Genomic DNA, 18,488 nt, shown 5'->3' with positions numbered 1-18,488 from the left:
GAAATTGCATCAGCCTACAAAGCCACAAGGACCTCCCCACAGCATCACTGGCCAAACCCACACCCCAAGTTAACTCTTTCCGGTAAGTGCAAACACGATTGCAACACTGTCACTATTTAATTTCGTTTGTCTAAAAGGGGACTCTCTCTTACTTAACTCCTACACAAGTCAAATTTCAAAGTCTGCCTTTTGATGCTTTCTCCCATCCTCAAACCCTTTCAGTCCTAGCGCAGCTCCCAAGATGAGGAGTGTAGTGATTGTTCAGTCGGAGGATTTAGAAGAACGGGCTATGAAGTGTGGAGAATGCCCCCTCTGCCTTACTTTTGCACATTCTTGATGTCAGGCTGGGAGGGAGCGCTAGTTCTCTAGGAAAGCCACGTAGTCGGTGAGTCTAGCCAGCTGTTGTTCGTTGGGGATCAGAGACAGGGGTGCAGAATCTGGCTTCTTCGGCATTACCATACGCGTTACAAAGGCTGCTAAATCATCAGCAGAAATTGATGTGTAAGCTTGTGACACCAGTCGAAATGCACGCTGCCGTGTTGCATCTCGTACAGCCTCCATGACTGGTTGTATGTTTTCAGACCATTGATGGGCAGCTATGGCAGCATAAATTCCTGGGAATTCTCTTTGCCAGATCCTCTGCCCCACCTCCCAAATCCAACCAAGCTCTGCACTGGCAGATTTAACAGCAGGTGGGACTCTTTTCCACAGATAGCGGGCATTATTCATGTCATTGTGCAATAGGTATAGAGATAACAGTTGACAGTAGACCTGGGGGGTAGCAATACCTCCTGGGGCCTCTAGCTCCTGCTCCTCGGCCAATGAAAACTGCTCTGGTGATGACTCCCACAAATTGCCAGGGCACAGACTTGTGCAGTATGAATGGGGTCAATCCGGGATATTCCCGGGTCCGAGGTGCAGTATGAATGGTGTTTCTGAGCTGGGACGAACCGAGCCCCGGCAAAAACCCGGCTTGAAAAACCCGGGATATTGCCGGGGCGGCAGTATGAAAGCGGTATTAGACATCCCCTGTCAGAGTACAGTCTTTGAGCAGTGCAGTTAGGGTTCTTAGACATCCCCTGTCAGAGTACAGTCTCAGAGCAGTGCAGTTAGGTGATTTAGACATCCCTGTCAGAGTACATTCTCAGAGCAGTGAAGTTAGGTGTCTTAGACATCCCAGTCAGAGTACAATCTCAGATCAGTGCAGGAGTTGGCATTTAGTAACATATATTTTGCTATGATTGCATAGTCCATACAGTATATTTGTAAACACTGGCATTTACCAATATTTGTACCAAGAATTCCATTGCAATCTGTCCACTATAATTAAAAGTCTGTCAATACATACTGACAATATTCTAAAGGCTTCACACAGTAAATAGGCAAAAATAAATGGTGCATTGAGCTGTATAATAATTGCATATGTATTACTGTGAATGCAAAGCATTTTACACACATATATACTGAATATGTGCCTATGGTATGAAAGTGTGAGCAAAGAGATATACATCGCACATCAGCTGGCTAGACATTGATAATTACTGTGTATGTCTCCGTTCATGTAGAAGACTCAAATATTGTAGTTGTTAGACCTTAAATGTGTTTATTGTCAGTGTATAAAGGGAACTAAGTGACCTACTGTGAATAGTTATAGGACAAATACATTTAGCATTTAAATCCAGATAAAGTTGAATACAGATATCCAATTAAGGGCTGTTGCATGTTTATAAAAAAAGGGTTATTTAGTAAAAACAGTAGAGATGCTCAATGAACCCCATGTTTTGGTTTTGGATCTGCATTAACTTCGGCTTTTGGTTTTGGTTTTGGCAAAACCGATCCCTTGCGTGTTTTGGTTTTAGTTTGGATTTTGGATTTTTTCGAAAAATTGCTAAAATATGCTAAATCACATAATTTTGCTCTTTTTTGTTCCTACATTATTATTAATTATTATTATTAACCCCAATAACACTAATTTCCAGTGATTTCCAGTCATTTTTTCTGTTTGTGGAAGATAAAATGAAAGGAATATTGTAACCTAATGTTACGTAATGTGGCTATGCAAGAACTTGTGAAAGCATGCCTGCCACATTACCCTGGAGCAAATGTGTAATGGGCAAATATCAAAATACAGAACCTTCAGACTGTATAAAAGTAAGGTTGAGGCCTCTAAAAAATCTGGGGCAGGTGCAGATGATGTTTATGTGCCAAAGCTGTGGTACTTTGACTTTCTGCACTTCATCCGTGAAAATGAAATTGCTCGGCAGTCCACATGCAGCCTGGATACGGACAATAGTTCTCCTACTGATGTGGTGCAGGCACATAACATACCTCCTAGTGGAAATGTAAGTAAAGTATATTTTGCAGTTGCTGTGTAACAGGTTAATTAAAGTAGAAATACATAACAATAAAGTTTGCACACATAACATGCTTATGAACAATTGTTACACAAACTCATTCTGCAATAGTACTGCACCCTCCCTGTTAAAATATATAAGGTATGCCTCCCTGTTTAATTTTGCACTGGCACTTGCATTTCTAAGCTGGCTCAACTCTAGTGGTTTCAAGTCCACTACTCTGTTTCCTCTACATTGTTGTCCTCTTATGTATGTTAACTGCGTACACAGAGAGTTTTATGTCTTAGAAAGTTATGCAGAACACAACAGGCCATCACCACTTTGTCTATATTGTCCAAATGTAGATGTCACGAAATAACAGGGATGGCGGCTAGCATAGTTTAACATATCCACGGTATTCACAAGGGAACCCCGCAAGGGAGTTTGAACTTAGCTGCAGAGGGTAAGCAGGTTGCGGTTCTGCAAGACAGTAACGGGTGTAGCGACAGTAGTAGACAGGCGTAGTCAGATGGTCCTGGTCAAAGCCGAACGAGCAGAGTGGCACACGGGAATCCAGAGAGAAGTCAGGTCAAGCTAAGTAGTCGAACCAGCCGAGCAACAAGGTACCAAATCATAACACAGGACAAAAGTAAGGAGCAAACCGAGTCAGGACCAAGGAATACTGGATCAGAAGTAACAGGAGACGCTGAAGCAGGGAGTGAACCAATACTCTGGCACCCTAATGGTGCCAGAGGATACTATATAAACAGTATGGTGCAAACTGATTGGGTGAAGGAGATTCCGCGGCCAGTGTGTCTGACAGGTGAGCAGGGAGAGCATCCCGTGGCTAGGCAACGAAACGCGAGTGAGCTGGACATGCACACGCACAACTTGAAAGAAAACAAGGGAGCATCCCGTTGCTAGCTAATGGGATGCGGCTGTTGGGGAAACACAGGCGTCCGCCTCCTGAACCTAGTGTCAGTGCGGAGATAGCACCTGACAGTACCCCACTCTCCTGAAGAAGAATGGTTTGAAATCTGATTCTTCAAGTACTTAGATAGCAGGGGGGGAGCATGTAGATCTTTCTTATCCACCCAGGACATCTCTTCAGGGCCATAACCCTTCCAGTGGACATGGAACGGAGTCTTGCCATGAATAAATTGTGACCCCAAGATGCGTTCAACCTCATATTCGTCGCCCAGAGCCGTCTTGATAGGAGGAGGCGGAGGCTGATAATTGGAGAATTGATTAAGGACCAGTGCTTTTAGTAAGGTGAAATGAATTATATACGCAGAGTGAAGAAGGTAGATGGAGCTTATAGGTAACCTCATTAATAATATGGCAGATGCGAAAATAAATAATATATCGAGGGGCGAATTTCATTGATGGCAGCATTAGTCTGAAGTTGCGCGTCAATATCCAGACCTTGTCCGCTACTTGAAGAACTGGAATTTTCCTATAATGACGGTCAGCAAAGAGCTTGTGCCGTTCCGAGGATTGTAGGGTTTAGACCGTACTTAAGTCCAAATTTTGCGAGAAGTCACGGACCATATCTTGAGCTGCAGGTACCAAAGCTTTCCAAAAAGTGGGAAGTACAGGGAATCTGCCAAAGATAGTAATGAAGGTAGTCACTCTGGAGGATTCATATTGATGGATATTATGTGAAAACTCTGCCCAAGGTAGATAATCACTCCAGGAGGATTGGTGATCGAGCATAAACAACGGAGGAATGTCTCCAATTCCTGGTTGACCCATTCAATTAGACCTTTGGTCTGGGGATGGTATCCTGAGGAGAATTTTAGCTTGATTACTAGATTATTGCAAAAGGATCTCCAGAATCTTGAAATAAATTGTACACCCCTATCGGAGATGATGTCCAGTGGACAACCATGGATACAAATTTTTTTTTATTGAAAAGAGTGGCTAGTTCGGCAGCATATGGCAACTTCTTAAGTGGGACGAAGAGTGCACATTTGGAGAAACGATCGACCACCACCCATATAGTGTTGAAGCCATGGCTATTGGGGAGGTCAGTAATGAAGTCCATACTGACGCATGCCCAAGGAGAGTCTGGAACAGGGAGTGGAAGAAGAAGCCCAGCTGGAGGATGCCTAGGTGTCTTGTGACGAGCACATACTCCGCAGGCTGCAACATATTTGTGAACATCAGCACTCAAGGATAGGTCTGAATGGCAGGAATCTGAATGATCAAAAGACCTGGACAGGGCATCGCCACTGGAATTTCTTAACCCGCCACGATAAGTCAGAAACACCTGTAATCTAGAAAAAAAAGTGACAGGTGGGCCTGTCGAGGGTTAAGGCATGCGGCAGACTCCAAATAAGTGAGGTTTTTATGATCCGTGAACACAGTAATAGGATGGAGTGTGCCCTCAAAAGTTACCATCATTCTTCTAACGCTATCTTGATGGTCAGAATTTCCTTGTCTCCGGTGCTATAGTTGGCTTCACCGGGTCCTAGAGAGAAAACCACATGGGAAAAAGGTGCCAACGAAATTCTTCTGAGAGAGGACTGCTCCGACGCCCACAGAGAAAGCATCTACCTCTAGGAAAAACGGTTGGAGCTGGTCTGGTTGTCTCAAGACAGGAGTTGTGGCAAAAGCTTCCTTTAGAACCTCGAAGGCCAGAACTGCCTCCTGAGACCAGTTTATGGCTCGTCCACCTGTACAGGTGAGTGACGTGACACGATCAAGGAGGAGAAGTTTTTGATGAACTCCCAGTAATAATTGCTGAATCCAATAAAACGCTGAGTAGCCTTTAGGGTAGAGGATTGACGTCAATAAAGAGTGGATTCCACCTTTTTAGGATCCATTTGAATACCCTTGCCCGATGTTATATACCCGAGGAAGGGGACCTGATGTTGTTCAAAAAGGCACTTTTCCAATTTGCAATATAGGTGATTGGTACGGAGAAGAGAGAAAACTTCTTTGACATGATCTCGATGAGAGAGTATGTTCCGAGAAAAGACCAGAATATCATCAAGGTAGACGACTACCGATTGGTACAAGTGAGCTCTGAAGATTTCGTTGATGAACTCTTGAAAAACTGCAGCAGCATTACAAAGCCCAAAGGGCATCACGATGTACTCATAGTGCCCATCTCTAGTATTAAAGGCAGTTTTCCACTGGTCACCCTGGCGAATGCGAATAAGGTTATCGGCCCCTCTAAGATCAAATTTGGTGAAAATCTGGGCTCCACAGCTCCGATCAAAAAGTTCTGATATGATGAGAAGCGAATAGCAGTTTTTTACCGTAGTTGCATTCAGCTTTCTGTAGTTAATGCAGGGTCTAAAAGTACCATCCTTTTTTTTGACAAAAAAGAAACCTACACCTGCTGGTGAGGAAGACTTATGGATAAAACCAAATTCAAGATTTTCAGAGACGAGTTCCAGAAACGGTCCATTCTCTTTCTTGTGTACGCTGCCTGTGCAAAATGTCCACCTTAACACAAAGAGAGATTAAATTGTTAAGACTAGACGGAAGCTCACGGGAGGCAAGTCGTCCTTAATGCGGTCATTTAACCCCTGCCAAAAGGTAGCTATCAGGGCCTCATTTTTCCAGCAGGGTTCTGAGACCAAGGTTCGAAACTGCATGGCATATTGCCCAGCAGTAAGTGAACCTTGATGGAGAGCTAATAGGCCAGAGGAAACACGGTCCAGGCTCATCAAAGACCTTAAGAAATTTCTTAATGGAGGGGGAAGAATCCTGGAACAGAGGAACATCCCGTTCCCATAGAGAAGTTGCCCAGGCAAAAGCTTGACCAGAGAGGAGGAAAATAATATAAGCCACTTTGGTCCCCTCGGAGACTAAATTTTCCAGAGCAAGCTCAAACTGAATCGCGCACTGGTCCAGGAACCCATGACATTTCTTGGGATCGCCATCATATTTTTCCTGGCAAGGGAAAACATAGGCCTCTGGAACTAGGGGTGCTAAAAGTAGACGTGGTAGCGGCAGTAGATACCGTTATTGCTAAGACAGCTTGGCTTGGTGGAAGAGACCACTATAGGATATCTAGGCGAGATGTATTGTAGGCACTGTAAGAGCTGCGCTTGATTGGAGTCTTGCTGAACTACCCTCTGGGCCAAATGGAGCAGAAGGTCTCGAGCAGAGAATTCGTCCTGTCCACTTATTATGGCTAAAGTATACTGTTACGGAATAACAGGAATAGCTGCTAACTGCTATTAGCACAACTGAGGAAGGAGGCGTGGAGTCTAACGTACCCCTGATATTCACCAGAGAGTTTGGGCTTAGCTGCAGAGGGTACGCAGGGCACGGTTCTCCAAGACAGTCACTGGTGTAGCGACAGTAGTACACAGGCATAATCAGATGGTCCAGGTCAAAGCCAACCGAGCTACAAGGAATCAAATTGTAACACAGATGAATAGTAGGGAACAACCCGAGTTAGAACTGAGGAATACTGGATCAGAAGTAACAGGAGATGCTGGAGAAGGGAGTGAACCAATACTCTGGCATCCTAATGGTTCCAGAGGATACTATATAAACTGTATTGTGCAACCTGATAGGGTGAAGGAGATTCGACAGTCAGCGTGTCTGACAGGTGAGCGGGGAGAGCGTCCATTGCCCGACTGTTGGGGAAGCGCAAGCGTCCGTCTCCTGCACCAAGTGTCAGTGCGGAGACGGCGCCTGACAGTAGATTTATAGCAGAATGAAAAACTCTGAATCTGTTACTGAGAATTTCAAACGCCTAGCTCATGACTGTCTATAATTAAATATCTGCCTTTCTGTAGACAGATTGCGTTGCGGGTATGGTTTCAATACATTGTTATGCAATGTAAATGCTTCCTCAGCCACAAACACAAACTTTAGTCCATATTTGTATTACTTCCAGTCGGAATATTAAGTTCATAGTTTTTTAGCTTTGCATGGAAGGGAGTCTGTGCCAATGCACTGCCATCAGACACTTTCCCATTTTTCCCAATGTCCCTAAATAAGAATTCATAGCTCACATCCATTATGGCCATTATAATAAAAAGATCCACTTTTGGATGGGGGAATAATTCGCACATGTTTCCCATCAAAGGCACTGCCGTAGTTTGGAAAATTCCATTGCCTCTCAAATTCTTCCGCAATAACTTGCCATTGATCTACCGTGGCAGGAAACTGAAACATAAAGATGTGTGAAAGAGCTACATTATATGCATTTAATGTCATACTCTTTTTTTTTTTCTAAGTTTTTAGAATGACACAAGTTTCACAATGTTTGCTGCTTCAGTATTTTTAGACCTTTTTGTAAGATGTTGCTATGATTTACTGAAGTAAAATTACAAGCATTTTATAAGTGTCAAAGGCTTTTATTGACAACTACATGAAGTTCATACAAACAGTCAATATTTGCAATGTTGACCCTTCTTTTGGAAGACCTCTGCAATTCGCCCTGGCATGTTGTCAGTCAACTTCTGGGCCACATACAGACTAATGGTGGTCCATTTTTGCCTAATCAATGCTTGGAACATGTCAGAATTTGTGGGTTTTTGTTTGTCCACCCGCCTCTTGAGAATTGACCACAAGTTCTCAATGGGATTAAGGTCTGTGGATTTTCCTGGACATGGACCCAAAATTTCAATGTTTTGATCCCCGAGCCACTTAGTTATCACTTTTACCTTATGGCAAGGTGCTCCATTATGCTGGAAAGGCATTGTTCATCACCAAACTGCGCTTGAATGATTGGGAGAAGTTGCTCTTGGAGGATGTTTTGGTGCTATTTTTTGTTCATGGCAATGTACTTAGGCAAAATTGTGAGTGAGGCCACTCCCTCTGCTGAGAAGCAACCCCACACATGAATGGTCTCAGGATGCTTTACTATTGGCATGACACAGGACTGATGGTAGCGCTCACCTTTCCGTCTGACAAGTATTTTTCCAGATGCCACAAACAATCTGAAAGGGGTTTCATCAGAGAAAATGACTTTACCCCAGTCCTCAGCAGTCCAATTTCTATACGTAATGCAGAATATCAGTCTGTCACTGATAATATTCCTGGAGAGAAGTGGCTTCTTGGCTGGCCTTCTTGACACCAGGCTATCCTCCAAATGTCTTCATCTCACTGTGCGTGCAGATGCACTCACACCTGCCTGCTGCCATTCGTGAGCAAGCTCTGCATTTTTGGTGCCCTGATCCTGCAGGTGAATCAACTTTAGAAGACGGTCCTGTCGCTTGTTGGATGTTCTTGGGCGCCCTGAAGCCGTCTTCACAACTATTGAACCTCCCCCCTCGAATTTCCTGATGATCCGATAATTTAGGTGCAATCTTACTAGCAGCAATATCCTTGCCTGTGAATCTCTTTTTGTGCAAACCAATGTTGATTGCACGTGTTTAATTACAGGTAACCATGGTTAACAGAGGAAGAATAATGATTTCAAGCACCACCTTCCTTTTAAAGCTTACAGTCTGTTATTCTAACTCAATCAGCATGACAGAGTGATCTCCAGCCTTGTCCTCATCAACACTCCCAACTGTGTTAATGAGAGAATCACTGATCTGATGTCAACTGGTCCTTTTGTGGCAGGGCTGAAATACAGTGGAAATTTTATTTTTGGGATAAAGTTCATTGTCATGGCAAAGAGGGACTTTGAAATTAATTGCAATTCATCTGATCACTCTTCATGACATTATGGAGTTTTTGCAAATTGCAATCGTAAAAACTGAGGAAGCAGAAAATCAGAGTTATATAGGGAAAAAATTCTATGCAAACAGAGGGGGCCCATACCCAAGTGCTCCAGTACCGCTCGCATAAATCGGCAATTTATTTTATCAGAGGTCTGCTCGGCATCAGTGGAAAGTAAAAGCGCCTAAGGTCTGTGATAGAAAATTAATGATATCAATCATTTTGGTTGTGTTATCACATTCCTCTCTGTTAGGGACAAATCCCACTTGATCGGAATGGAGTACATTTTGGAGGAGGAGATTCATGCGATTTGCAGTGAGTTTAGTGATAAGTTTAGTATAACTTTACATCTCTATTCAGAATGTAGATGGGGCGATAACTTGAGCACTGAAATGGGTCCTTTCCTTCTTTAGGGATGATGGAGATGTGAGCCTCAAATGATGACTGGTGAAGAACGTTTGCCAGTTACTTCGTTAAAGGTGGACAAAATTGTCCCCTAGACGATCTGGGCCCGAGTCATTAAGGAAAGTAAGGCAATAAAAGGAGTAAATGTTCTCCGGGACAATCCATGTTACAATGCAAGCGGTGCAAATTAGTTTATTATTTTGAACATAAGTTAAATACTGGCTTTTTTGTCATGTAGCATATAAATACTTGATAACTTTCTTTTTACACTGAAATTTAAAGTTGATCTAGGACATGCCCTAGTCCACTTTAAACCACTACCCCACTACCCTACTATAAACCTGTCCCCATATTTTAAATTTACCTCCCCCTCCAATGCAGCATGGTTTTGGACAGGTGCAAAGTTACTCTTTTTTTATGATCTGCTCTCCTTAATGACTCAGGCCCTCTATCTAAAAAGATTTTATAGTAGGAGAACGAAAACCAATCCGGACCAGGCTCTTCCCCAACAGTGACAGCTTAATGGATTCATTTAGTTCTTCACTAGAGAAGGGTTGCTCCAGCATCTCCTCCATGTCCTTAGTAAGCATAGGGAAATTGCTTTCTTTCAGGTATTCCCTGATGGCCTCGGCATATCCTGTTTCCATTGGGAGGGGGATATGGGACTCAAGATTATATAGGATATAATAATAACTATGGAAAGTTTTAGCAATATCTTTATCTTTAAAACACTATGTTCTCCTCTTTTCTCTAACTGAGGGAATGTAGGTCTGGACGCGTTGTTTTTGGAAGGGCCTAGCAAGAAGTCTCCCCAGTTTGTTTCTCCACCTGAGGAATCTATTTTTTCATTTTCTGAAAGCCAAGTTTGTTCTAACATCTAATAGCTTATTTAAAATCTTTTGAGCAGTTTCTACTTCTACATAGGTGTCTGGAGACAGGGAACTTTTATGTTTAGTCTCCAAAGATTAAATTTGGGAGAGGAGGGATTTCCTAAGAGCCTCCATTTTTTTTAAAGGAATGATTCCAATTGTATACACTGTCCTCTAATGATGCACCTGTGGGCCTCCCAGATTTTGAGACTATATGCCCTATATGGGAATCTAGGAGAAGGTCCAGGGGCTATATTTACTTAGCTGCGGGCTTGAAAAAGTGGGGATGTTGCCTATAGCAACCAATCAGATTCTAGCTGTCATTTTGTAGAAAGCACTAAATAAATGAAAGCTAGAATCTGATTGGTTGCTATAGGCAACATCCCCACTTTTTCAAACCCGCAAGTTAGTAAATCTAGCCCCTAGTGTCTATGCTCAATAAAGAAGTAATCAATTCTAGAATAGCAAGAATGTCGGATGCAATAGTAAGTACAGTCTCTGCCACTGGGATGTAGGAAGTGCAAAGAGTCGATCAATTGGTGCTTATTGATAATATGCCTAGTTTTCTTGGCTTCTCGCAGTGGCAGTCTGTTGCCCCTTCCCAGCGTGTCCTGCTGGTGGTCCATGGACCAAAGAAGATCTCCACCCACTATTAAAACATCCTCTTTGTGCTCATCGATCAAGTCTAGCGTACGTGACAAGAAAGCCGACTGACCCTGGTTTGGTGGCGTAGATATTAACAAAACTTAAGGTTTAGCCAAGTAATTTGCCCTTTACCAAAAGACCTCTACCTTCCCTGAATTTGGTTACTATAGTGTCTTTGAAATTTAACCTTTTGAAAAAAATAATCGCCACCCCTTTGGCTTTACCTGCAGGGTTATTGTTAAAAAAAGCTCATAGGGTAGTGGCGGGTAAGTAAAGATGTTGCTGAGTGTTGTTTAAAATGTGTTTTTTGAAAGCATGCACCGTCAATTTTTTGAGTGCAGAGGGTATTTAACATGTGTGAACGTTTTTCAGGTATATTATGGCCTTTGGCATTAAGAGAAGAAATGTGTAACTTATCCATTAGAAGATATTTCTGGAGGAATTTTAAGTTGAAGCAGAGTATCAACCTCTGGCAGGGGGATTGAGATCAGGCATAGTAGCCCGAGCACCCAGGATAGTAGTTACCTGGGAAGGAGCAGAGAAAGAAACAAAAGGGGAAAAAGGGGAGGAGTGGAAACAAACAAACGACATATACAAAAAACACATTATAATAGTATAATTTTGTTGTGAACAGTAAAAGAGAATTTCTGCTTTCAGGGACATGGGTATATGGGAATTCACAATGAGCTACCAAAACTAGGTTTTGGTCAACTGCACCTAATGTACTTCTCAGAATTACGTTTTTCTTTCTATGGGGTTATAGCATTTAAACATTAACAATAACAGGTACAATGCGTTAACCTGAATTTTGAAGGTTTCACAGAACAAGGCCAAATCATCCAGATATTACAGAATAATTAAAGTACTGTAATAAAATCATATTGGGGATGTCGTCTTCTGGGATGGACGGTTGCACTTCAGCCAGAAAATCACACAAATCCAGTGTTTCAGATTCAATAGCATCAGCTAGTTTTATTCACCAGTTTGCAAACAGAACAAAAACAAACAAAATCCTAAACCAAACAAATGGAACTCACAGGACAAACTGCAGCTTCTCTCAGGAGACAACTTCAGCCTTTTACAGACCCCACACATGTGTACCTCCTGATTACTCTGCTGGGAGCTGCTGAGCCGACGACCTGGACTGGGCCTTTTGTATGGAGCCCTCCCTACTCTCTCCATACAAAACACCAACTACCCTTACCAGCTTTTCCTGAAGCTGAGAAACCGAATGGTAAACTTTTCCTCAGACACAAAACAATTCCCTGGTGTTTTACAATACAAATGACAGGAATCTGGGACTAATATATCTGCCATTCACTACTTTTCCAAGAGCTTCTGTCACAGTACACTTGTGTATGACTTGAACGCTTAGCCCCACCTGAATTTTAGGTTAGGTCTACTCTAAGGGACCCATGGCTGGGTGAATCCACTGTTTATTTTGCCTTACCTGGATTATACTTTTCTGCAATAAACAGTTTAAAATGTTTATATCACGTGTCTGGCTCCATGGCTGTAATTAAGGAAGTGGTTTTGAACAGAACCCTAACATAATGACCAGCCAAAAAGAAAGCCTTGGAGTCATGTTGAAAAACCCTGCTTCAGATTTCACCTGGAACTCTCATTGCAATTGATTTCATTTGTTTTCTCCCTGCAAACATGTCTGCTCTACAAATGGCTGAACAGCCTCTGCTTCAGTATCTACAAACTGACATAATTCTGTTACGCTCTCAGCTGGCTCAATTTTCTGCTATTCTTTTGGACCCACTCAGGAGACTATCAGAATCTGTTTCTCTGAAATCCAATACTGTTGATTTGCTTCAGCCAACTCTGTCTGCTGCTGAAACTGTGCTGCCAGCACCTCTTAATAGTACTATGACAAATTTGCATTTAACTAACAACTACAGTGTAACAAATGCCTGGTTCACAGGTGGTCCACGCCCCCACCTGACCGAAGCAGAGCGATGGTGCAGAATAACCAACAAACTGTGTCTCTACTGCGCAAGTAATATACACTTCTTACAAGCCTGTCCTCTCCGCAGACCACGACAGCCTACCAAACCATTTTCTGTTGTTACTTCTCCGCATTCTGGATTTGTTTACACTTCACCTGTTCTGCTCCCTGGGATAAGACCCAATCTGCCAACCCCAGTTACCAGCTCTGAGGCGCCAGCTCCAGCCGCCTGCCCTGAGGTGCCAGCCTATGTCTCCTGTCCCGAGGTGAGGTGCCAGCCTCTGTCTCCTGTCCCGAGGTGCCAGCCTCTGTCTCCTGTCCCGAGGTGCCAGCCTCTGTCTCCTGTCCTGAGGTGCCAGCCTCTGTCTCCTGTCCCGAGGTGCCAGCCTTTGTCTCCAGCTCTGAGGTCACATCATCTGCCTCCAGCTCTGAGGTCACATCATCTGCCTCCAGCTCTGAGGTCACATCATCTGCCTTCAGCACTGAGGTCACATCATGTGTCTCTCTGTTCCTGGATTACCTGCATGTTTCTGGCTGCTACTACAAACTGGTTTCAGTTAAGTCATCTGCTGCATTTCTTTATTATTTACTGCTTATTTGCCAAGATCTGGAAATCCATTGTTCCATTCACTGTTACTGTTTATTTTGCCTTACCTGGATTATACTTTTCTGCAATAAACAGTTTAAACAGTTTAAAACGTTTATATCACGTGTCTGGCTCCATGGCTGTAATTAAGGAAGTGGTTTTGAACAGAACCCTAACAGATGGCAAGTAAAGTAATAAGTGAGATGGATACAGGGGAGGAAGGAGCTCCCAATTGGGAGGAGGGGAGAGGAGATTTGTCCAGGGCCTGATCAAGGACAACATTAAAATGTCTACCAAGTATCACTGTGCCACCCGCTCAATGCATTTAAAGATTCTGGTAAAAAAAGGCTTTTGTTTCTGGCTTGGGGCGTTATTCGAGTCCAGTGTGACAGGAGCAGAGCGGAGGGTGCTCTCTATAATCAGGAAGCCGCCCTCTGGTTTTGCATAAGTGTTAGTGTGCGGAAAGAGAACATTACTATGAATCAATAAAGCCACCCCCCCGTTTCTTGCAGTCCACAGAGGCAAAGAAGGTTTGGAAAAACTGCTTACCCTGGAGTTGGGAGTGAACTCCAGTGAGATGCGTTTCATGTGGAAAAACAATGTCAGCTCTCTCTCTCTCTTCTGCAGGCTCCCAACAGCATGGTGCGTTTACGTGGGGTGTTGAGGTTGTTGACATTAACAGAGATGGTTTTTAAAGAAATGGCACTGTTGGAAAGCCAGTTCTTGAATGTAATACTAGAGGCTGAGAAAAAAGGAACAAACGATCAGTCCATCCCCGAGACAGATAATATGAATACAAGATAATAGAATGAAGAAAACCACAAAAGAGTAAATGAAAGGTGAAAACCCATTATGAAAGGAACCCAAAAAGGGATCAAAAATAGGGAGGATGAAAAATACCAGGGGAATTCTTTAGAGGAAAAAGAATAACAATTATAACTAACCGGTGAGTAGTGTGCGGAGTTAGCAACATATCAGTAGTTGTTACACTCTGCCTGTTTTTTGTATGTGGCAGCAGTGCCTTTGGTCCTTCAGAGGTGCTGCTGTTCTGCTCCTGCTCCTGCTCTTTTTCCTCTAAAGAATTCCCCTGGTATTTTTCATCCTCCCTATTTTTGATCCCTTTTTGGGTTCCTTTCATAATGGGTTTTCACCTTTCATTTACTCTTTTGTGGTTTTCTTCATTCTATTATCTTGTATTCATATTATCTGTCTCGGGGATGGACTGATCGTTTGTTCCTTTTTTCTCAGCCTCTAGTATTACATTCAAGAACTGGCTTTCCAACAGTGCCATTTCTTTAAAAACCATCTCTGTTAATGTCAACAACCTCAACACCCCACGTAAACGCACCATGCTGTTGGGAGCCTGCAGAAGAGAGAGAGAGCTGACATTGTTTTTCCACATGAAACGCATCTCACTGGAGTTCACTCCCAACTCCAGGGTAAGCAGTTTTTCCAAACCTTCTTTGCCTCTGTGGACTGCAAGAAATGGGGGGTGGCTTTATTGATTCATAGCAATGTTCTCTTTCCGCACACTAACACTTATGCAAAACCAGAGGGCGGCTTCCTGATTATAGAGAGCACCATCCGCTCTGCTCCTGTCACACTGGACTCGAATAATGCCCCAAGCCAGAAACAAAAGCCTTTTTTTTACCAGATTCTTTAAATGCATTGAGCGGGTGGCACAGTGATACTTGGTAGACATTTTAATGTTGTCCTTGATCGGGCCCTGGACAAATCTCCTCTCCCCTCCTCCCAATTGGGAGCTCCTTCCTCCCCTGTATCCATCTCACTTATTACTTTACTTGCCATCTGTTAGGGTTCTGTTCAAAACCACTTCCTTAATTACAGCCATGGAGCCAGACACGTGATATAAACGTTTTAAACTGTTTAAACTGTTTATTGCAGAAAAGTATAATCCAGGTAAGGCAAAATAAACAGTAACAGTGAATGGAACAATGGATTTCCAGATCTGGGCAAACAAGCAGTAAATAATAAAGAAATGCAGCAGATGACTTAACTGAAACCAGTTTGTAGTAGCAGCCAGAAACATGCAGGTAATCCAGGAACAGAGAGACACATGATGTGACCTCAGAGCTGGAGGCAGATGATGTGACCTCAGAGCTGGAGGCAGATGATGTGACCTCAGAGCTGGAGGCAGATGATGTGACCTCAGAGCTGGAGACAGAGGCTGGCACCTCGGGACAGGAGACAGAGGCTGGCACCTCAGGACAGGAGACAGAGGCTGGCACCTCGGGACAGGAGACAGAGGCTGGCACCTTGGGACAGGAGACAGAGGCTGGCACCTCGGGACAGGAGACATAGGCTGGCACCTCAGGGCAGGCGGCTGGAGCTGGCGCCTCAGAGCTGGTAACTGGGGTTGGCAGATTGGGTCTTATCCCAGGGAGCAGAACAGGTGAAGTGTAAACAAATCCAGAATGCGGAGAAGTAACAACAGAAAATGGTTTGGTAGGCTGTCGTGGTCTGCGGAGAGGACAGGCTTGTAAGAAGTGTATATTACTTGCGCAGTAGAGACACAGTTTGTTGGTTATTCTGCACCATCGCTCTGCTTCGGTCAGGTGGGGGCGTGGACCACCTGTGAACCAGGCATTTGTTACACTGTAGTTGTTAGTTAAATGCAAATTTGTCATAGTACTATTAAGAGGTGCTGGCAGCACAGTTTCAGCAGCAGACAGAGTTGGCTGAAGCAAATCAACAGTATTGGATTTCAGAGAAACAGATTCTGATAGTCTCCTGAGTGGGTCCAAAAAGTATAGCAGAAAATTGAGCCAGCTGAGAGCGTAACAGAATTATGTCAGTTTGTAGATACTGAAGCAGAGGCTGTTCAGCCATTTGTAGAGCAGACATGTTTGCAGGGAGAAAACAAATGAAATCAATTGCAATGAGAGTTCTAGGTAAAATCTGAAGCAGGGTTTTTCCACATGACTCCAAGGCTTTCTTTTTGGCTGGTCATTATGTTAGGGTTCTGTTCAAAACCACTTCCTTAATTACAGCCATGGAGCCAGACACGTGATATAAACGTTTTAAACTGTTTATTGCAGAAAAGTATAATCCAGGTAAGGCAAAATAAACAGTAACAGTTCAGGTTAAATGGAACAATGGATTTACAGATCTTGGCAAACAAGCAGTAAATAATAAAGAAATGCAGCAGTTGACTTAACTGAAACCAGTTTGTACTCTCGGAAAATGCGGGAGTCTCCCGGACATTCCGGGAGAGTTGGCAAGCATGAACTAGTATTTGTAGTAAACATAGTCAATGTTTACTACATATACCTATTTAGATATACTCTCACTTTTGGTTGTATTCCATGACCTTGCAAAAATAAAACTTTTAAAAAAAATCAAAGAAAAGAAAGGGGGCTGAAATGGATTCACCCAGCCATGGGTCCCTTAGAGTAGACCTAACCTAAAATTCAGGTGGGGCTAAGCGTTCAAGTCATACACAAGTGTACTGTGACAGAAGCTCTTGGAAAAGTAGTGAATGGCAGATATATTAGTCCCAGATTCCTGTCATTTGTATTGTAAAACACCAGGAAATTGTTTTGTGTCTGAGGAAAAGTTTACCATTCGGTTTCTCAGCTTCAGGAAAAGCTGGTAAGGGTAGTTGGTGTTTTGTATGGAGAGAGTAGGGAGGGCTCCATACAAAAGGCCCAGTCCAGGTCTTCGGCTCAGCAGCTCCCAGCAGAGTAATCAGGAGGTACACATGTGTGGGGTCTGTAAAAGGCTGAAGTTGTCTCCTGAGAGAAGCTGCAGTTTGTCCTGTGAGTTCCATTTGTTTGGTTTAGGATTTTGTTTGTTTTTGTTCTGTTTGCAAACTGGTGAATAAAACTAGCTGAGGCTATTGAATCTGAAACACTGGATTTGTTTGATTTTCTGGCTGAAGTGCAACCGTCCATCCCAGAAGACGACATCCCCAATATGATTTTATTACAGTACTTTAATTATGCGTCCAGACCTACATTCCCTCAGTTAGAGAAAAGAGGGGAACATAGTGTTTTAAAGATAAAGATATTGCTAAAACTTTCCATAGTTATTATTATATCCTATATAATCTTGAGTCCCATATCCCCCTCCCAATGGAAACAGGATATGCCGAGGCCATCAGGGAATACCTGAAAGAAAGCAATTTCCCTATGCTTACTAAGGACATGGAGGAGATGCTGGAGCAACCCTTCTCTAGTGAAGAACTAAATGAATCCATTAAGCTGTCACTGTTGGGGAAGAGATTGGTTTTCGTTCCCCTACTATAAAATCTTTATAGATAGAGGGCCTGAGTCATTAAGGAGAGCAGATCATAAAAAAAGAGTAACTTTGCACCTGTCCAAAACCATGCTGCATTGGAGGGGGAGGTAAATTTAAAATATGGGGACAGGTTTATAGTAGGGTAGTGGGGTAGTGGTTTAAAGTGGACTAGGGCATGTCCTAGATCAACTTTAAATTTCAGTGTAAAAAGAAAGTTATCAAGTATTTATATGCTACATGACAAAAAAGCCAGTATTTAACTTATGTTCAAAAATAATAAACTAATTTGCACCGCTTGCATTGTAACATGGATTGTCCCGGAGAACATTTACTCCTTTTATTGCCTTACTTGCCTTAATGACTCGGGCCCAGATCGTCTAGGGGACAATTTTGTCCACCTTTAACGAAGTAACTGGCAAACGTTCTTCACCAGTCATCATTTGAGGCTCACATCTCCATCATCCCTAAAGAAGGAAAGGACCCATTTCAGTGCTCAAGTTATCTCCCCATCTACATTCTGAATAGAGATGTAAAGTTATACTAAACTCACTGCAAATCGCATGAATCTCCTCCTCCAAAATTTACTCCATTCCTATCAAGTGGGATTTGTCCCTAACAGAGAGGAATGTGATAACACAACCAAAATGATTGATATCATTAATTTTCTATCACAGACCTTAGGCGCTTTTACTTTCCACTGATGCCGAGCAGACCTCTGATAAAATAAATTGCCGATTTATGCGAGCGGTACTGGAGCACTTGGGTATGGGCCCCCTCTGTTTGCATAGAATTTTTTC

The 18,488-nt window shown here is 43.0% G+C and overlaps 1 long non-coding RNA gene and 1 pseudogene across 1 annotated transcript in view; one reads left to right on the top strand and one right to left on the bottom strand.

Moving 5' to 3' along the window:
• LOC142097914 (uncharacterized) overlaps positions 1–18,488 on the top strand; it is a 72,621-nt gene that overhangs the window by 29,047 nt on the left and 25,086 nt on the right. The gene's annotated exons all lie outside the window — the stretch shown is intronic.
• On the bottom strand, positions 320–811 carry LOC142096985 (COP9 signalosome complex subunit 8 pseudogene; annotated as a pseudogene).

The sequence above is a fragment of the Mixophyes fleayi genome, chromosome 7 (assembly GCF_038048845.1).
Source record: "Mixophyes fleayi isolate aMixFle1 chromosome 7, aMixFle1.hap1, whole genome shotgun sequence".
Classification (NCBI taxonomy): domain Eukaryota; kingdom Metazoa; phylum Chordata; class Amphibia; order Anura; family Limnodynastidae; genus Mixophyes; species Mixophyes fleayi.
The sequence above is the reverse complement of the archived record's forward strand: the minus strand, read 5'-3'. Positions and strand labels throughout refer to the sequence as shown.